The sequence below is a fragment of the Dendrobates tinctorius genome, unplaced genomic scaffold (assembly GCF_039654945.1).
Source record: "Dendrobates tinctorius isolate UK_male_01 unplaced genomic scaffold, ASM3965494v1 ptg000115l, whole genome shotgun sequence".
In the NCBI taxonomy this organism is placed as follows: domain Eukaryota; kingdom Metazoa; phylum Chordata; class Amphibia; order Anura; family Dendrobatidae; genus Dendrobates; species Dendrobates tinctorius.
The window spans coordinates 10,516,090-10,533,574 of NW_027361783.1; positions in this window are offsets into that span (position 1 = coordinate 10,516,090).

Consider the following 17,485-nt stretch of genomic DNA (forward strand, 5'->3'; position numbering starts at 1 on the left):
TTTATCTAGTACCATGAGCCCCCCCCGATCACTGTAATCCACACTCCCATGGCACCTGCATGTGCAACAACGATCCAGAACTTAGAGATATTGCTATCCCTTCTGCATCCTCTTCTGCTTCCTTCTCTTCCTCTAGGACCACCATATCCTCCCACAGACTATTCAAAGTGTGCTCCAGTATGTAGATAAAAGGAATAGTGATGTTCTCTTAGTAGTCATTTCGAAACTGTGCAGAACGGTGCAGAGGTCATTGATCCCTGCTCACTCCACAAAATATGCATGTACTGTGTTGGCCCAGGCTATGCAAAATGACATACTGCACCAGAGATTTTCGTTGCTGCCACAATAGCTGCAACATGTGTAGAGCATGTGCAGAGCGGAATTCCACAGTGTCAGCACATCGCATATCAACCAGTTAATTGGTAGGCCGAAAGACCTCCGTAGCGATGCAAGTTGATGACCCATGGGGTGCGAACGGTGGAAGTGAGCACACAGTGACTGTGCTTTCTGCAACAGTGCATCCAGGCCAGGATAATGGGCGAGAAATTACTGTACCACCAGGTTGAGGACGTGAGTCATGCAAGTCACATGTGTAAGGTGGAGAGAGCCATTGCTCAAACTCGGCCTGGACAGCTGTCCACAACTCTTGAGCTGTGTGACTGCAATCTCTTAGGCATACAAATTTAAACACTGCCTGATTGCGTTGAGCCCTAGCTGCATTTTATGGACATGGGGGGGTCATCTCTACACTATTGAAATGCATGCCTCATTAAGGTAAAGGTTGAGGATGCAGATGGAGGCACTAGGAGAAGTTGAGGAAAGAGAAGGAGTGGTGGAAGTGTTAGATACAGAGGTTTGTCCTTCAAGTTTTGGGGCTCAAAATACTTGTGGAGCATCCCCTTCCCTGCTTGCCCCCACAGCCACCCAGTGTCCAGTCTGAGATATAACGCCCCTCGCCATGCTTCTTCATCTAGTTGTCAGTGGTAAAATGCACCCTGTTAGACATATATTTTTTCAAAGATGCACCCTGTCAGACATATATTTTTTCAAAGAGCGGGTGATGTTGTCTGCAACATTCTGGTGTAGCACGGCCACAGCTTTCTTAGAGAAGTAATAATGACTGAGCAACTGGAACTGGGGGACTGCGACGGCCATCAGCTTTCAAAAACCATCTGTATCCACCAGGTGGAAAGGCAGCATTTCTGTAGCCAACAGATTGGAGATGGTGACGTTCAAGCTCTTAGCTTTGCAATGTGTAGAAGGAAATAATCTTTTACGTGACCACAACTATTGGAACGAGTGCCGGCTACTGTACTGAAAGACAGTGGAGTAAGGTGAACACGACAAACTGCTGGACTGTGAGTGAGATGCAGGCGGAGATGTTATGATGGTTTGAGAAAGATGTGGTGTGCTCTGTGTCTGAGATTGGTCAAAAACAGCAGGCAGGTCCATTTCTACCAGTGGTTGGTACAGCCCACAAGGCCGCATTTTTGCACGTGCCGGTTCATGCATATAGTAGCCAAATTATTGGAATTTTTGCCCATACTGAGTCATTTTTTGCAAAGATGGCAGAGAACGTGAGTTGGTTCATCCTTTACGGTCTCAAAAAAGGCCCAGGCAACCCTTGCCGCCCATGCGAATTGCAGACCTGTGACCACTGCTGTCCACTACCAGAGTTGTGGCTGAGGACGTAGTGCTTGTCATGGCTGCATCACTCCATGTCTGTGCAGGAAGCCACAGCGTAACCTCATCATTTTCTTCCTTCTCCATCTCCTCTGCTGAGATAATCAGCTGCATGCCTCTGGCTACACACCAAGTGGGATCTACAACCTCACCGTCATCCTCTCTTTTTTCCCACTCCTCACTCTGAGAGTAACCCTCCTTTTCCTGCCTTGACAGCACAGTACAGTCTGAATGCACCTCAGGAATCTGAATCTTATCAGGATTACTTCCACCCTTGGGGGTTAACATCTGGCAATGAGGATCTGAATTATACTCAGATCCTACTTTGTCCAGCCCTGGATCCAACTGAAAAAAATTTGGGCATCGGTGCAGATGCTTTTCTGCTCTTGAGTCTGTGAACCTTTGGAGCAGACCTCTGATGCCCATGGAATAGAATGTGTGAATGGCTCTGCAGACTTACCCATTTGTGGTTCCCCACAGTCAGTTGGGCAGATGGAGAGTCATGCCATTGGTGGATCAAGGGTATGTCACGATGACCCATCCTGTGTGACGTGACCACCAGGCCGGTTACTAAAACAACAAGACACGGCACGTGATACTGTCCTGTGTGACACGGCCCGCAGGCCGGTAACTAAAACAGCAAGACACGGGGAAAGGGGAAACAGATACATTGGTGGGCCCTGCAATAGGGAAAGGGGACGTGGACACCTCCTGCACTACCCTGAGTCAGTGTTCCTAACATTCCCTATGCCGGTTCCGCACCGGGCGCCGATCAGGAACCTGTCGCCCTAGCACACCCTACACCTATCCCTTGCTAGGGAGCTGGGTGGCGCAGGCACTGGCCCCACCACAGTACTAATACACACTAAGGAAAAACACAAACAGGGAAACACCACTTAGCTTTACTCTGTTGCACTTGCTCATGGCAACAGAGTCCACCACAAGAATGCAGTTCTCCTCCTGAATTGCTGCCACCAAGGTCTGTCAGAGCTACAAGGAAATCCACTATGACCCTTCCACACCAGGGCTAAGACAGTGCTGCAAGGAATGCTCTCAGCTCCTTCCTCCACCAAGGATGGTTGAAATGAACACTATCACCAACACTGATTGCAACACCTGTGACTCTTTTATAGCAGAGCCAGAGCAATCACACCTGCATTATAATCATGTGCACTTAACTAAAGAAACCAGAGTGCAATGATGCTCACTACCACCGGGGGCAAACTTAGAACAAACGACACCACAGTGCAATAATCCTAATGGCCACCGGGGGCAAAAACCAAATTTAAGCATAGCTTAAGAAGAAAAAGGTTACCTGTGCTTTTTATCAGTCCTGATCCAGCATGGATCATAACAGGGTAAATGGGGAGCCACCTCTGAGGATTGTACTGTGTGTGATGTTAAGGTGGAGGAAAAAGAGGAAAGGCCACTTGATGCAGCACTTGCCATCCACTGGAACACACGCTCTTTCTGGCCCTTATCTACATCTACAAGGCATAGCACTATGCGGCTGCCAAAAATAGGCAGTCGAGTAGCCCATCCAGTAACAGAAGTTGTCAGTTATCTTTGGATAGGATGAGCCAGTGTTTGTTCAGTAGAGCTTTCAGTAACATTACCACGTTCTCCAAGTATACCTCAAGCACTAAACCTATTCCCCCTTCCACCACGGCCTCGCTTTTTCTCCCTTATGTTGGATGTACCCTTCCACTATTTTATCCAGCTGTTTCACAACCCTAGGCTGAGACCTGTCAGTCACTTGTCACTTAATTAACATTCAGTATTTATTTGCTGAGATAGTGTGGCCGTACCACAGAATTAGCACAACAGATTTTGATGCTGAAATGTGGACTGGTGACTGTAACACACAAGTAGCACAAAGGATTTTGATGCTGAAATGTGGATTGGTGTCTTCACCACAAAAATAACACAAAGGATTGATATTTTGGATGGCCGATTTTACACAGGATCCTATTTATCTGAATTAGCTGACAATAAACCACTTAGCTAACTTTCTCACTACTTGCAGCAGCAGCAGCAGCCTCACTATGCTGTTACACTGACAAAATGTCACTGAAGCCACATGTCTGCTTTTTACATGGAGAGGGATATGTGACTTTGACAGCCAATGACACAAGCCCTTGTGTCTGGACATTGTGGATGGTTTCTGCTCCCTGATTGGCTGCCGGAGTCTACACACATTAAGTTAATAAAAAAAAAAAAAAAGAACAACATTTCGCTGCTCCTTTGACCTCTCCCCACCCCTCATCAGACACATGTTCCCCGCTCATCATACAGCATCACTATCCTAGCCAAAGTCTTAACAAACCATTAGTGGAGACTGGATCATTTATTGATCTTTGGCCAAATTTTGCAGATTTTGAGGAAAATGCTAGGGAATCTGAACATGAATCTGAATGTGCAACATTCGTGCCAAATTTGAGATTGGTGAAAGTTTTCCAAACAGGTTTGCTAATCTCTAATACAGAGCTGTCGCAGCAGCTCAGCATTATTATCTGTTATGAGCTCATTTTCTGCTCCACCAGTTGAGAGTTCCCCTTCCGTTCTCCCTCTGGTGGTGACAGGAGGTAGTGAGGTTGGCTTGAGTGGTAGTGATCAGCCACCTGGTGAGGAAGCTAATGATTGGATCTCTGGAGTATCAGACTGGATGTCAGACAGCCAACGTCCTATCCAGGTGCTGGTGATTCAGTTTGCTTCTCAGATCTAGGACTCAGCTAGGACTCAGCTCTGTTCCAGTCTTCTCAATGATAAGTTTGTTTTTTGCTAATGTTCACACTTGCTCTTGTTGGTCTTTTCAGTTTTTTGTGTGGTCAGCCAGCCCGGCTGGGCTGTGCTGAATTTCCACTCTTATTTGCCAAATTACTTTTTTTGTCCCTTATTAGATTGGCCTCTTTTTGCTCTGTCTCAGAATATTTCAGAGTGCTGATATAGTGGGAGAAGTCTAGTGACTTCAGGGTTAATTTTGCTATCAGTTGTGTTGGACATTTTGTTGGGTTTTTTGGCAGACTGCAGACAGTGTCTTTCCTTTCCTGTCCTTTCTAGTTAGTCGAGCCCCATCGTTTGCTCAGCCTATTTTCCTGCCTTTGTTTGTGTTTTCATCTTTTTTCACCGTCAATACATGTGGGGGGCTGTCTCTCTTTTGTGGTCTGCTCTGGGGCAGTTAGTTTTCCTCTTTTCCTGCTTTAGGCTTATCTAGTTCTCCAATTGTGACGAGGCGTCTAGGACCACCGTAGGAACGCTCCATGACTACTGCTAGTTGCGTGTTAGGATCAGGGTTCTGCAGTCTGCATAGTTACCAACCTCTTTGGTTTTCTGAGACTTAGTTTGTATTGTTTTTCATTTCCTCCTCGGCTACCCGTTCATAACAGAATCACCAGCCATACCTCAGATTCTAGGGTACTCAAAGGCAGGAAAAAGAAAAAAAAAAAAAAAAAAGAGAAATTGTCAGAATTTTTTTTTTTTATGCATTTTTTCCTCTTTTTCTCTGGGGCCGTAGGAGGATTTTTTCCTTAATGGAGATTAAGCAATTGTCTGATCGTGTGGAGCAGCTCGCTGCTGAAGTGAAGGGAATTTCCGCCTATCTCGCTCAATCACATGCTGTTGAACCCAAAATCCCCACTCCTGATGTGCTTTCTGGAGATCGGTCTAAATTTTTGAATTTTCAGAATAATTGTAAATTATTTCTTGCCTTGAAGCCTAACTCATTGGGAACCTCTGCACAGAAGGTTAAAATTGTCATCTCCTTGCTGCGCGGCTATCCCCAGGATTGGGCGTTTTCTCTGACACCTGAAAATCCTATTCTGACTAATGTGGATGCATTTTTTCAGGCCTTGGGGTTGTTGTATAATGAACCTAATTCCGCTGATCAAGCTGAGAGAACCCTGTTGGCATTAAACCAGGGTCAGGATCCTGCAGTCATATTGTCAAAAATTCCGAAAGTGGGCGGTCCTTACTACATGGAATGATAGTGCATTGGCAGCCCTCTTTCGGAAAGGTTTATCTGAGACCGTAAAAGATGTTATGGTGGGATTTCCTGTTCCCTCTGGTCTGGATGGCTCTATGACATTAGCCATTAAAGTTGATCGGCGTTTACGTGAACGTAAAAATACACGGGAGGCGCTGCCACCTTTTGAACAAATGTCTGAACCTATGTAATGTGATGGGGTTTTGTCTAGGGCGCAACGTCGGGAGTTTAGAAGGCGTAATAAGCTGTGTTTTTTCTGTGGGGACGCCTCTCATACTATTTCTGTCTGCCATAAATGAGAGAAACGTTTTGCACACACATTTGCTGTGGCAGTATACAACCTAAGTTCCTTTTGGCAATTACTCTGATCTGCTCCTTGTCCACATTTTCCACTAAGGCTTTTGTGGATTCAGGAGCAGCTCTGAATTTGATGGATTTGGACTTTGCTAAACGTTGTGGTTTGTCCATGACGCCTCTGCAGACACCTATTCCTTTGAGGGGTATTGATGCCACTCCGTTGGCGGAGAATAATCCTCAGTTTTGGACCCAGGTGATAATGCGAGTTGCCCCTGACCACCAGGAAAATTGTAAAATTTTGGTGCTGCATAATTTGCATGACACTATTGTTCTGGGGTTCCCCTGGTTGCAAACTCATAACCCAGTTTTGGATTGGAAATCTGTGTCTGTGGTGAGTTGGGGTTGTCAGTGTGTTCTTAGGGACGCTCCTGTTTTCTCCACCTCTCCTCAGTCTCATTATATTCCAGATTATCTAGCTGAATTCGCTGATGTATTTAGTGAGAGTAAGTCTGCATCTTTGCCTCCTCAAAGGAGGTATGACTGTGCAATTGAGTTGATGCCTGGGTGTAAATTTCCCAAGGGTCGGCTTTTTAACTTATCTGTACCCGAACATGATGCTATGCGATCCTATATTAAGGAGTCATTGGAGAAGGGTCATATTAGACCATCCTCGTCACCTTTAGGTGCTGGGTTTTTTTTGTGGCCAAGAAAGATGGTTCATTAAGACCGGGTATTGATTATCGCTCCCTTAACAAGATGACGGTTAAATATCAATACCCGTTACCTCTGATGTCTGATTTATTCTCCAGAGTTAAGAGTGCCTGCTGGTTTACTAAGTTTGACCTCAGGGGGCGTATAATCTTATTTGCATCAAGCACGGGGATGAATGGAAGACGGCGTTTAATACTCCGGAGGGACATTTTAAGTACCTGGTGATGCCTTTTGGGCTCTCCAATGCCCCTTCTGTCATCCAGTCCTTTATGAATGATATTTTCTGAGACTTTGTGGATAAGTTTTTGATCATCTATCTGGATGATATTTTGATCTTTTCTAGTGATTGGGATTCTCATGTGGAACATGTCCCGACTGTGTTTCGGATTTTGAGGGAGAATTCCCTGTTTGTTAAGGGATCAAAATGTCTCTTTGGTGAACAGAGGATTTCATTTTTGGGATTTATCTTGTCTCCATCGACTATTGAAATGGACCCGGCCAAGGTACAGGCCATTTATGATTGGGTTCAGCCTACTTCTTTGAAGGCTCTTCAGAAGTTTTTGGGTTTTGCTAATTTCTATCGTAAATTTATAGGTAATTTTTCTAGTATTGTCAAACCACTGACTGATCTGACCAAGAAGGGAGCTGATGTGCTGAATTCGTCTCCTGAGGCTGTCTCAGCATTTCAGGAGCTTAAGCGGAGGTTTACTTCATCTCCAGTTTTACGGCAACCTGATGTCTCACTTCCATTTCAAGTGGAGGTAGACGCTTCTGAGATTGGTGCAGGAGCTGTTTTGTCCCAAAGAGACCCTGTGACTTCTAAGATTAATCCCTGTGCCTTATTTTCTCAAAAGTTCTCCCCATCTGAAAGCAACTATGACGTAGGGAATCGGGAATTGTTGGCCATGAAATGGGCATTTGAGGAGTGGAGACATTGGTTGGAGGGAGCTCGACATCAATTTGTGGTCCTCACCGATCACAAGAATCTGATTTATCTAGAGTCGGCCAAACACTTGAATCCTAGACAGGCTAGATGGGCCTTGTTTTTCACGTGTTTTAATTTTGTGGTCTCTTTTCTTCCGGGCACTAAGAATCTTAAGGCAGACGCCCTTTCTAGGAGTTTCTTTGCTGATTCTCTTAATGTGACCGAGCCTACTACTATCCTAGGTGAGGGGGTAGTTCTTTCTGCCATTTCGCCCGATTTGAGACGCGCCCTGGAGGGATTTCAGGAGGATAAACCTGAGCGTTGCCCTATGGGAAGATTATATGTTCCGGACCAGTGGAGAAATAGAGTGATGTCTGAAGTCCATTGCTCCGCATTGGCTGGTCATCCAGGTATTTTTGGTACCTGAGATTTGGTGAGTCGGTCGTTTTGGTGGCCTGCCTTATCTCGTGATGTCAGGAATTTTGTACAGTACTGTGGGACTTGTTCTCGGTCTAAACCCTGTTCTCGTTCTAGTGGGTTGCTGATGCCCCTGCCGGTTCCCAAGAGGCCATGGACCCATATCTCTATGGATTTTATTTCTGATCTTCCTGTCTCTCAGAGAATGACTGTTATCTGGGTAATTTGTGATAGATTTTCGAAGATGGTCCATCTTGTACTACTCCTAAAGTTACCATCTTCCGCTGAGTTGGTACCCTTGTTTTTACAACAGGTGGTTCGGTTACACAGGATTCCTGAGAACATTGTGTCCGATAGAGGGGTCCAGTTTGTTTCCAGATTTTGGAAAGCCTTTTGGGAATTCAGTTATCCTTCTCCTCCGCGTTTCATCCCCAGACCAATTGGCAGACAGAGAACAAACCAGACCCTGGAGTCTTATTTAAGATGTTTTATATCTGCTGATCAAGATGATTGGGTCTCATTTTTGCCCTTGGCCGACTTTGCGCTGAGCAATAGAGCTAGTTCTGCCACCTTGATGTCACCCTTTTTCTGTAATTTTGGGTTTCATCCTCGATTCTCTTCAGGGCAAGTAGAATCTTCGTCCTGCCCAGTTTTGGACACTGTGGTTGTGAGAATGCAGCAGATATGGGACCAAGTGGTGGATAAATTGTCTCTCTCTCAGGAAAAGGCCCAGCGTTTTTCCAACCGGCATAGGACCATTGGTCCCCGGTTTAAAGTGGGTGGTATGGTTTGGCTGTCATCTAAGAATATTCCTACGAAGGTTGCATCTCCAAAATTTAAGCCAAGATTTATTGGACTTTATAGGATTTTGGAGATTCTTAATCCTGTCTCTTTTCGATTGGCTCTTCCAGTTACGTTCAAAATCCATAACGTATTTCACAAGTCACTGTTGAAGAGGTTTGTTGAGCCAGTAGTTCCTGTGGCGGCACCTCCTGATCCTGTATTGGTTAAAGGCAATGTGTAATATGAGGTAGAGAAAATATTGGATTCTTGTTTGGTTAGACGGACACTCCAGTATTTGGTCAAATGGAAGGGTTATGGCCAGGAGGATAATTCTTGGGTCTCTGCCTCTGATATTCATGTCAATAAATTGGTTCGTGCTTTTCACCGGGCCCATCCTGATCGGCCTAGTGGCATGGATGAGAGTTCGATGACCCCTCCTCAGGGGGGGTACTGTTATACTGTTATTAGCTCATTTTCTGCTCCACCAGTTGAGAGTTCCCCTTCCGTTCTCCATCTGGTGGTGACAGGAGGTAGTGAGGTTGGCTTGAGTGGTAGTGATCAGCCACCTGGTGAGGAAGATAATGATTGGATCTCTGGAGTATCAGACTGGATATAAGACAGCCGACGCCCTATCCTGGTGCTTGTGATTCAGTTTGCTTCTCAGGTCTAGGACTCAGCTCTGTTCCAGTCTTCTCAAAGATAAGTTTGTTTTTTGCTAATGTTCACACTTGCTCTTGTTGGTCTTTTCAGTTTCTTGTGTGGTCAGCCAGCCCGGCTAGGCTGTGCTGAATTTCCACTCTTATTTGCCAAAATTACCTTTTTTTTTTGTCCCGTATTAGATTGGCCTCTTTTTGCTCTGTCTCAGAATATTTCAGAGTGCTGATATAGTGGGAGAAGTCTAGTGACTTCAGGGTTAATTTTGCTATCAGTTGTGTTGGACATTTTGTAGGGTTTTTTGGCAGACTGCAGACAGTGTCTTTCCTTTCCTGTCCTTTCTAGTTAGTCGGGCCCCATCGTTTGCTCAGCCTATTTTCCTGCCTTTGTTTGTGTTTTCATCTTTTTTCACAGTCAATACATGTGGGGGGCTGTCTCTCTTTTGGGGTCTGCTCTGGGGCAGTTAGTTTTCTTCTTTTCCTGCTTTAGGCTTATCTAGTTCTCCGATTGTGACGAGGCGTCTAGGACCACCGTAGGAACGCTCCACGACTGCTGCTAGTTGTGTGTTAGGATCAGGGTTCTGCAGTCTGCATAGTTACCAACCTCTTTGGCTTTCTGAGACTTAGCTTGTATTGTTTTTTATTTCCTCCTCGGCTACCCGTTCATAACAATTATCTATGGTTTAGAACAGTGGTCCCCAACCTCTTTTGCACCAGGGACTGGCTTCAAGCAAGACCATTTTTCCATGGCCCGGCAGGGGGGATTGAGGTGTGACAGGGGCAGGGCTTTGGTCATAAGGGGGCGGTGCTATGGACACGGTTGTAGTTTAGCAGTGCATACTTATCATTTAATTATAACATTTATAATGTGACTCAACTCACCATAGGTTTTGAATGAGTGGGAGCACCTGGCTTGTTTCAGTGGGAGCACTGGGCTACTTCTACTGATGACCGTCACTGCTAATGATGATTGGAACCTACAAGGAAATGGAGCATTGAGCAGTTAAGAAAAATTGTATTGGAGTACTGTACATGCTGATTATTTTCTAATCATCAGAAAATGTATGTGTGGTTCCCCCCATCCTGTCCAGCTCTGTGTGGCTCCCCCTGTTGTATGCAAGGCTCCCCTGTCCCATCTTTGTATACATGGCTCTGCTCCCATCCTCCCATCCTTGAATACAGGGCTCCGCTCCCACCCTCCCATCCTGTATACATGGCTATGCTCCCACTCTCCCATCCTGGATACATGGCTCTGCTCCCACTCTCCCATACTGTATGCATGGCTCTGCTCCCACCCTCCCATCCTGTATACATGGCTGTGCTCCCACCCTCCCATCCTGTATACATGGCTCCCCTGTCCCATCCTGTATACATGGCTCCGCTTCCACCCTCCCATCCTTTATACATGGCTCTGCTCCCACCCTCCCATCCTGTATACATGGCTCCCCTGTCCCATCCTGTATGCATGGCTCCCTGTCCCATCCTGTATGCATGGCTCCGCTCCCACCCTCCCTCCCTTGTATATATGGCTCTGCTTCCACTCTCCCTCCCTTGTATATATGGCTCCGCTCCCACCCTCCCATCCTGTATGCATGGCTCCGCTCCCACTCTCCCTCCCTTGTATAAATGGCTCTGCTTCCACTCTCCCTCCCTTGAATATATGGCTCTGCTCCCACTCTCCCTCCCTTGAATATATGGCTCTGCTCCCACTCTCCCTCCCTTGTATATATTGCTCTGCTCCCACTCTCCCTCCCTTGTATATATGGCTCCGCTTCCACTCTCCCTCCCTGTGTATTTGGCTCCGCTCCCACTCTCCCTCCCTTGTATATATGGCTCCGCTCCCACTCTCCCTCCCTTGTATATATGGCTCCGCTTCCAATCTCCCTCCCTTGTATATATGGCTCCGCTCCCACTCTCCCTCCCTTGTATATATGGCTCCGCTTCCACTCTCCATCCCTTATATATATGGCTCCGCTCCCACTCTCCCTCCCTTGTATATATGGCTCTGCTACACTTGACAACTCAGTGCTGGATGAAGCCGCCGCTATGCAGGGTGAGTATCAGCTGCTATACAGCCGCCGGCACGCCTTTTGTCCGCGGACCGGCAAGAGCACTGCAACGACCCGGTGGTTGGGGTCCCCTGGTTTAGAATACCTCTAGATTTGGGTAGGTGACCTAATATTTTTGTCCATATGGTGTATTTAAATCAAATAAATAAAAGACTACAGAGTAAAAGCAGGAACAAGACATTGATGTGAAGTTGCCCCATTTTATTACTTGTTCACACATATATATATATATATATATATATATATAGTATAAAGTATTTTTGCTTATTTTTCTATTTTATAATCTACTAATTGATTGTAGTATAACATCAATACCTCTCAAGAACTGCAGGCAATACAGCATTTTTCAAGTAGATTCTTAAGAATAAATTTGGGAAAATACTGCATTCATGACTTATGCATTCAGAAAGTGGTTAATTTTTTTCAGAAATTATATTTCAGTATTTCGGTGTTAATGCTCTGATGACTTAGTTTGCTAGCAGTCCAATAATAGTACAACACTGCAGCAATACACTTCTACATGGATTGATTTTATTAAAAAATAATCCTTCTATTTGCTCTCTTGGATCAAGGATTATTTCTGATCTGTGAACCACACGCTTTTAAAATTGCTTTAGATATATCTTTTATTTTCCTTACAGATCAAGATCTTCTAATAACCAATCTAATATTACGTAAACTATATATCTAATACTCCCCCCAAAAAAATGCTGCAATTATCTGCATTATTTCAGTTTTCAAATACATATTTAATACTCCTTTCAACCCCTTTCTGACACCAGACGTAATAATCCGTCCATGTGACCTGGACGGATTATTACGTCTGCGCAATCACCGGGCACATGGGTGATGTGTAGGCAATCACCGCCTGGTGTCAGCTGATTCTGACAGCTGACACCCGGCACTAAGTTCCAGGAGCGGTGACAGACTGCTCCTGGCACTTTAACCCCTTAAATACTGCAGTCGTCTATAAACTTCTGACAAAATGTCTGAATTTCCAAGCAATAAATTTTGTAGTTTTTTTCTGACAAAGAAAAATGGTCAAAATCAAAAAACAAACAAACAAAAAAACAGTGCTTTCAGACCTCAAATAATGCAAAGAAATCAATATTTTGTGGACTAACCATGATTTTTAAAAACAGCTTTCATGCGTCTGGGCATGCTTTCCACCAGTCTTTCACACTGCTTCAGGCGCAAAAATTTAAGCAGTTCTTCTTTGTTTGATGGCTTGTGTCTATCCATCATCCTCTTGATTACATTCCGAAGGTTTTCAATGGGGTTTAGGTCTGGAGAATGGGCTGCCCATGACAGGGTTTTGATGTTGTGGTCTCTTAATTTTTGCCAGAGCTGTATTTGGTATCACCGCGTCTGCTATATAAATGAGGTATCACTGTAATCGTTCTGCCACGAATAAAAAAACTGCCTAATCAATTTTAGCACACACAGAATGGCATAACCACCTCCCCCCTAAAAAACAAACAAACAGCGTACTGCTCACTACAGCGGTAGTTTGCAATTTTCACTTGATAACATTCATTGCTGCTTTTTCCTGGTAAATACACATGGAGTCAAAATCAGCACTACACCTGTAGCTAAATTCCCAAGAGGGTATAATTTCTAAAATGGGGTCATTTGAGGGAGATTCTGCTCTTCTCATAATTAGGGGCTCTGTATATGGAGTCGACAAACTCCTCTAGGAAAATCTGCGCTCCGTTCCTCCCGTGTCTCTCCGTATGGCTAAGTAGTACTGTACAGCCACATATGGGGTGTTGCCAAATTCAGTAGAAATTGTAGGACAAATTTTGGTGCCATTTTTACCCACTTCTTGCCTGAAAATGTAAAATCTGAGGCTAAAACTAAATTTTGATGGTAAAAATGTAGTTATTTTGTCTTCACTGCTCAATAGTATAAAATTCTGTGACACACCCTTGGTGTCAATATGATCACTGCACCCCTAGATGAATTCATTGAGAGGTGTAGTTTGTAAAATGGTTTCACTTATGGGGAGGTACTGATATTCGGGCACCTCATAGGCTCTCCCATTGGGTCATGGTACCTGCAAATCATAACAGTAAAATATGGTGCTTAAACAAAAAGCGCAGAATGACAAATGTGCAAAAATACCTTGCAATAAGACATATAACAGTATACAGCAAGTGCTGATAAAAGGTAACAACAAACACAGGGTATTTAGTCGATACGTTTTTTTGCAAAAAAATGTATGCCAAGCTGCTTCACCAACGTCAAGGTAACCCGTATTGAAGCAGTCCCTATCTAATGTATTTAATACCTGAACATATGAACAGTGTCTAAATGAGCAGGATTAAGACAGGCGCTTTCTGGTATGGGCACGTGGTGCAAGACAGCTCCTTATGTGCATGTCACACAAGAGAGGGGTGGGGTCTCTCAAATCATGCATAAGCATGAAAAAAACTGGATTAAAAACACACATGTGACATGCACAATGTGAACAAGTCTGTTGGACCATGTTCACACCACCCTGACTGAAACTCAAACAAAAAGCACAGAATGACAAATGTGCAAAAATACCTTGCAATAAGACATATAACAGTATACAGCAAGTGCTGATAAAAGGTAACAACAAACACAGGGTATTTAGTCGATACGTTTTTTTGCAAAAAAATGTATGCCAAGCTGCTTCACCAACGTCAAGGTAACCCGTATTGAAGCAGTCCCTATCTAATGTATTTAATACCTGAACATCTTGCACCACGTGCCCATATCAGAAAGCGCCTGTCTTAATCCTGCTCATTTAGACACTGTTCATATGTTCAGGTATTAAATACATTAGATAGGGACTGCTTCAATACGGGTTACCTTGACGTTGGTGAAGCAGCTTGGCATACATTTTTTTGCAAAAAAACGTATCGACTAAATACCCTGTGTTTGTTGTTACCTTTTATCAGCACTTGCTGTATACTGTTATATGTCTTATTGCAAGGTATTTTTGCACATTTGTCATTCTGTGCTTTTTGTTTGAGTTTCAGTCAGGGTGGTGTGAACATGGTCCAACAGACTTGTTCACATTGTGCATGTCACATGTGTGCTTTTAATCCAGTTTTTTTCGTTCTTATGCATGATTTGAGAGACCCCACCCCTCTCTTGTGTGACATGCACATAAGGAGCTGTCTTGCACCACGTGCCCATACCAGAAAGCGCATGTCTTAATCCTGCTCATTTAGACACTGTTCATATGTTCAGGTATTAAATACATTAGATAGGGACTGCTTCAATACGGGTTACTTTGACGTTGGTGAAGCAGCTTGGCATACATTTTTTTGCAAAAAAACGTATCGACTAAATACCCTGTGTTTGTTGTTACCTTTTATCAGCACTTGCTGTATACTGTTATATGTCTTATTGCAAGGTATTTTTGCACATTTGTCATTCTGTGCTTTTTGTTTGAGTTTCAGTCAGGGTGGTGTGAACATGGTCCAACAGACTTGTTCACATTGTGCATGTCACATGTGTGTTTTTAAAATATGGTGCTTGTTGCCTTCGGAGTTTTGCCTTGAGCCTGAAAAATATTTCCCAATTACACGTAGGGTATTTGCACACTCAGGAAAATATGTTTATTGCAAAAAATTCCTACTTGCCCTTAGAAAAATTAAAAACTTGGGGCTAAAACAACATTTTTGTGAGGAAAATGTGATTTTATTATTTTGACGGCTCAACGTTATAAACTTCTGTGGAGCACTTGGGAGTTCATGGTGCTTACTATGCATGTAAATACATTTCTTGAGGGGTCTATTTTCCAAAATGGTGTCACTTGTGGGGGGTTTCCACTGTTTAAGCAAATCAGGTGTTCTCCAAATGGGACATGACATTCGCTAATGATTCTTGGAAATTTTACATTTAAAAAGTCAAATGACTCTCCTTCCCTTTCAAGCCCTGCCGTGTGCCCAAACAGTAGTTTTCTCCCTCATATGGGGTATCAGCGTACACAGGAGAAATTGCACAACAAATTGTATGGTGAAATTTCTCCTGCTACCCTTATGATAATACAATATTTTGTGATGAAAACATATTTGTGGGGAATTTTTTTTTTAATTTTTACTGATCAATGTTATAAACTTCTGTAAAGCACCTGAGGGTTCAATGTGCTCACCACACATCTAGATCAGTGAGGGGTCTAGTTTCCAAAATGTAGTCACTTGAGGGGGATTTTCACTGTCTAGGGACATCAGAGGCTCTCTAAACATGACATGGTGTTCCCCAATTGTTCCAGCAAATTTTGCATTCAAAAAGTCAAATGGCACTCCTTTCCTTCCGAGCTCTGCAGTGCACCCAAACAGAGGTTTTCTCCATTATATGGGGTAACAGCATGCTCAGGAGAAATCACACAACAAATTTTGGGGTCGATTTTTTTTCCTATTACCTTTGTCAAAATAAAAGAAAATGGATCTGAAATTAATTTTTTGCAAAAAAAAAAAGGTTAAATGTTTATTTTTTTTTTTCAAAAAATCCCTCTGAAGCAGGAAAAATTTTGCCAAATTTTAATTTTTTTGATGAATTAATGCAAGTTATACCAAAGAAATTTTACCACTATCATGAAGTACAATATGTCATGAATAAACAGTCTCAGAATCATTGGGATCCGTTAAAGCATTCCAGAGTTATAATAACCTCATAAAGTGACAGTGGTCAGAATTTCATAAATTGGCCCTGTCATTAGCGTGCAAACCACCCTCAGGGGTAAAGGGGTTAAATAACTTAAGAATGTACATAGAACAATGAAAATCCTGTGAAATTATCCGCACTATATAAGGCCAGTTTCACACGTCAGTGACTCCGGTACGTGTAGTGACAGTTTTCTCACGTACCGGAGACACTGACACACGTAGACCCATTCTAATGAATGGGTCTATGCACATATCAGCGTGTTTTCACGGACCGCGTGTCCATGTGCAAAATATGCTGACATGTCCGTTTTGGACGACAGCACGGATGACACAGACCCATACAAGTCAATGAGTGCGTGTAAACATGTACCGCACACGGATGCTGTCCATGTGCGGTCCGTGTGTATATTTCAAAATATAGGGTTAAGGTTGAAACCAATTGTATCAATACCAGCCAGGTGTCTAGACATTGCCTGCAAAAAAGTTGGCTCACAGTCTGGACATCATTTTTTGGAGTGAGGTGAAGTTGGACTCTTCTCACAGTTGTTGGAAGTTTGTTGTTTGGTCATTTTTCACAAAAATATGGCCCCACGTGTGGACACAGAACAGCTTATACGTCTGGTGGAGCAACATCCCAAACTTTGGGACACTCGATCTGACGGATACCATGACAGGCTGGCCATAGAACGTGCTTGGTTTGCTGTAGCTAAATAGCTCTACCCCAGACCTGGTTGGGCCATATATTCACCAGCCAAGCAGGCAAAGGTTGGTAAGTTACCCCATAGATGTTCCTTTTTAACAATCAAATTCCAAAATATTTTCATATAAAAAGATTTCACATGGTTATTTAGATTTGGAAGGTTACATGTGTAGCAAAACACACATTAACTTAATTTTTTTTGCATTTGTCTGTTGAATCACATTATCATATATATTACATTTAGTCCTAGGCTTATAGTTTTATCCCTCTATTTAATATACTAAATCATCATTAACCATGCTTGGTGAAAAGTTTAAAAACATGCAGTGTGTGTCTGTGGCAGTATTTTTGTGTTGCTCACTAGCTTCATGTCTGTCACCATTTTTTTAGGGATACTACATTTGTAAAAAAAAAAAAGCATTTACCTTGCTTGTCAGACATGTGTTAACAATGTAAAGTTTTGCAATGTTCCATGGGCTAAGAATTGTGTTATATCATATTTAATAGTCTGTACTGTATAAAACCATATCTGTACAGATGTCTCACATTTTTGGGCCTTTGGCCTAACTAGGCTGCCATATTTTGCAATGTGTTTTTCGGAGCGAATTAAAAAAAGAAGTTT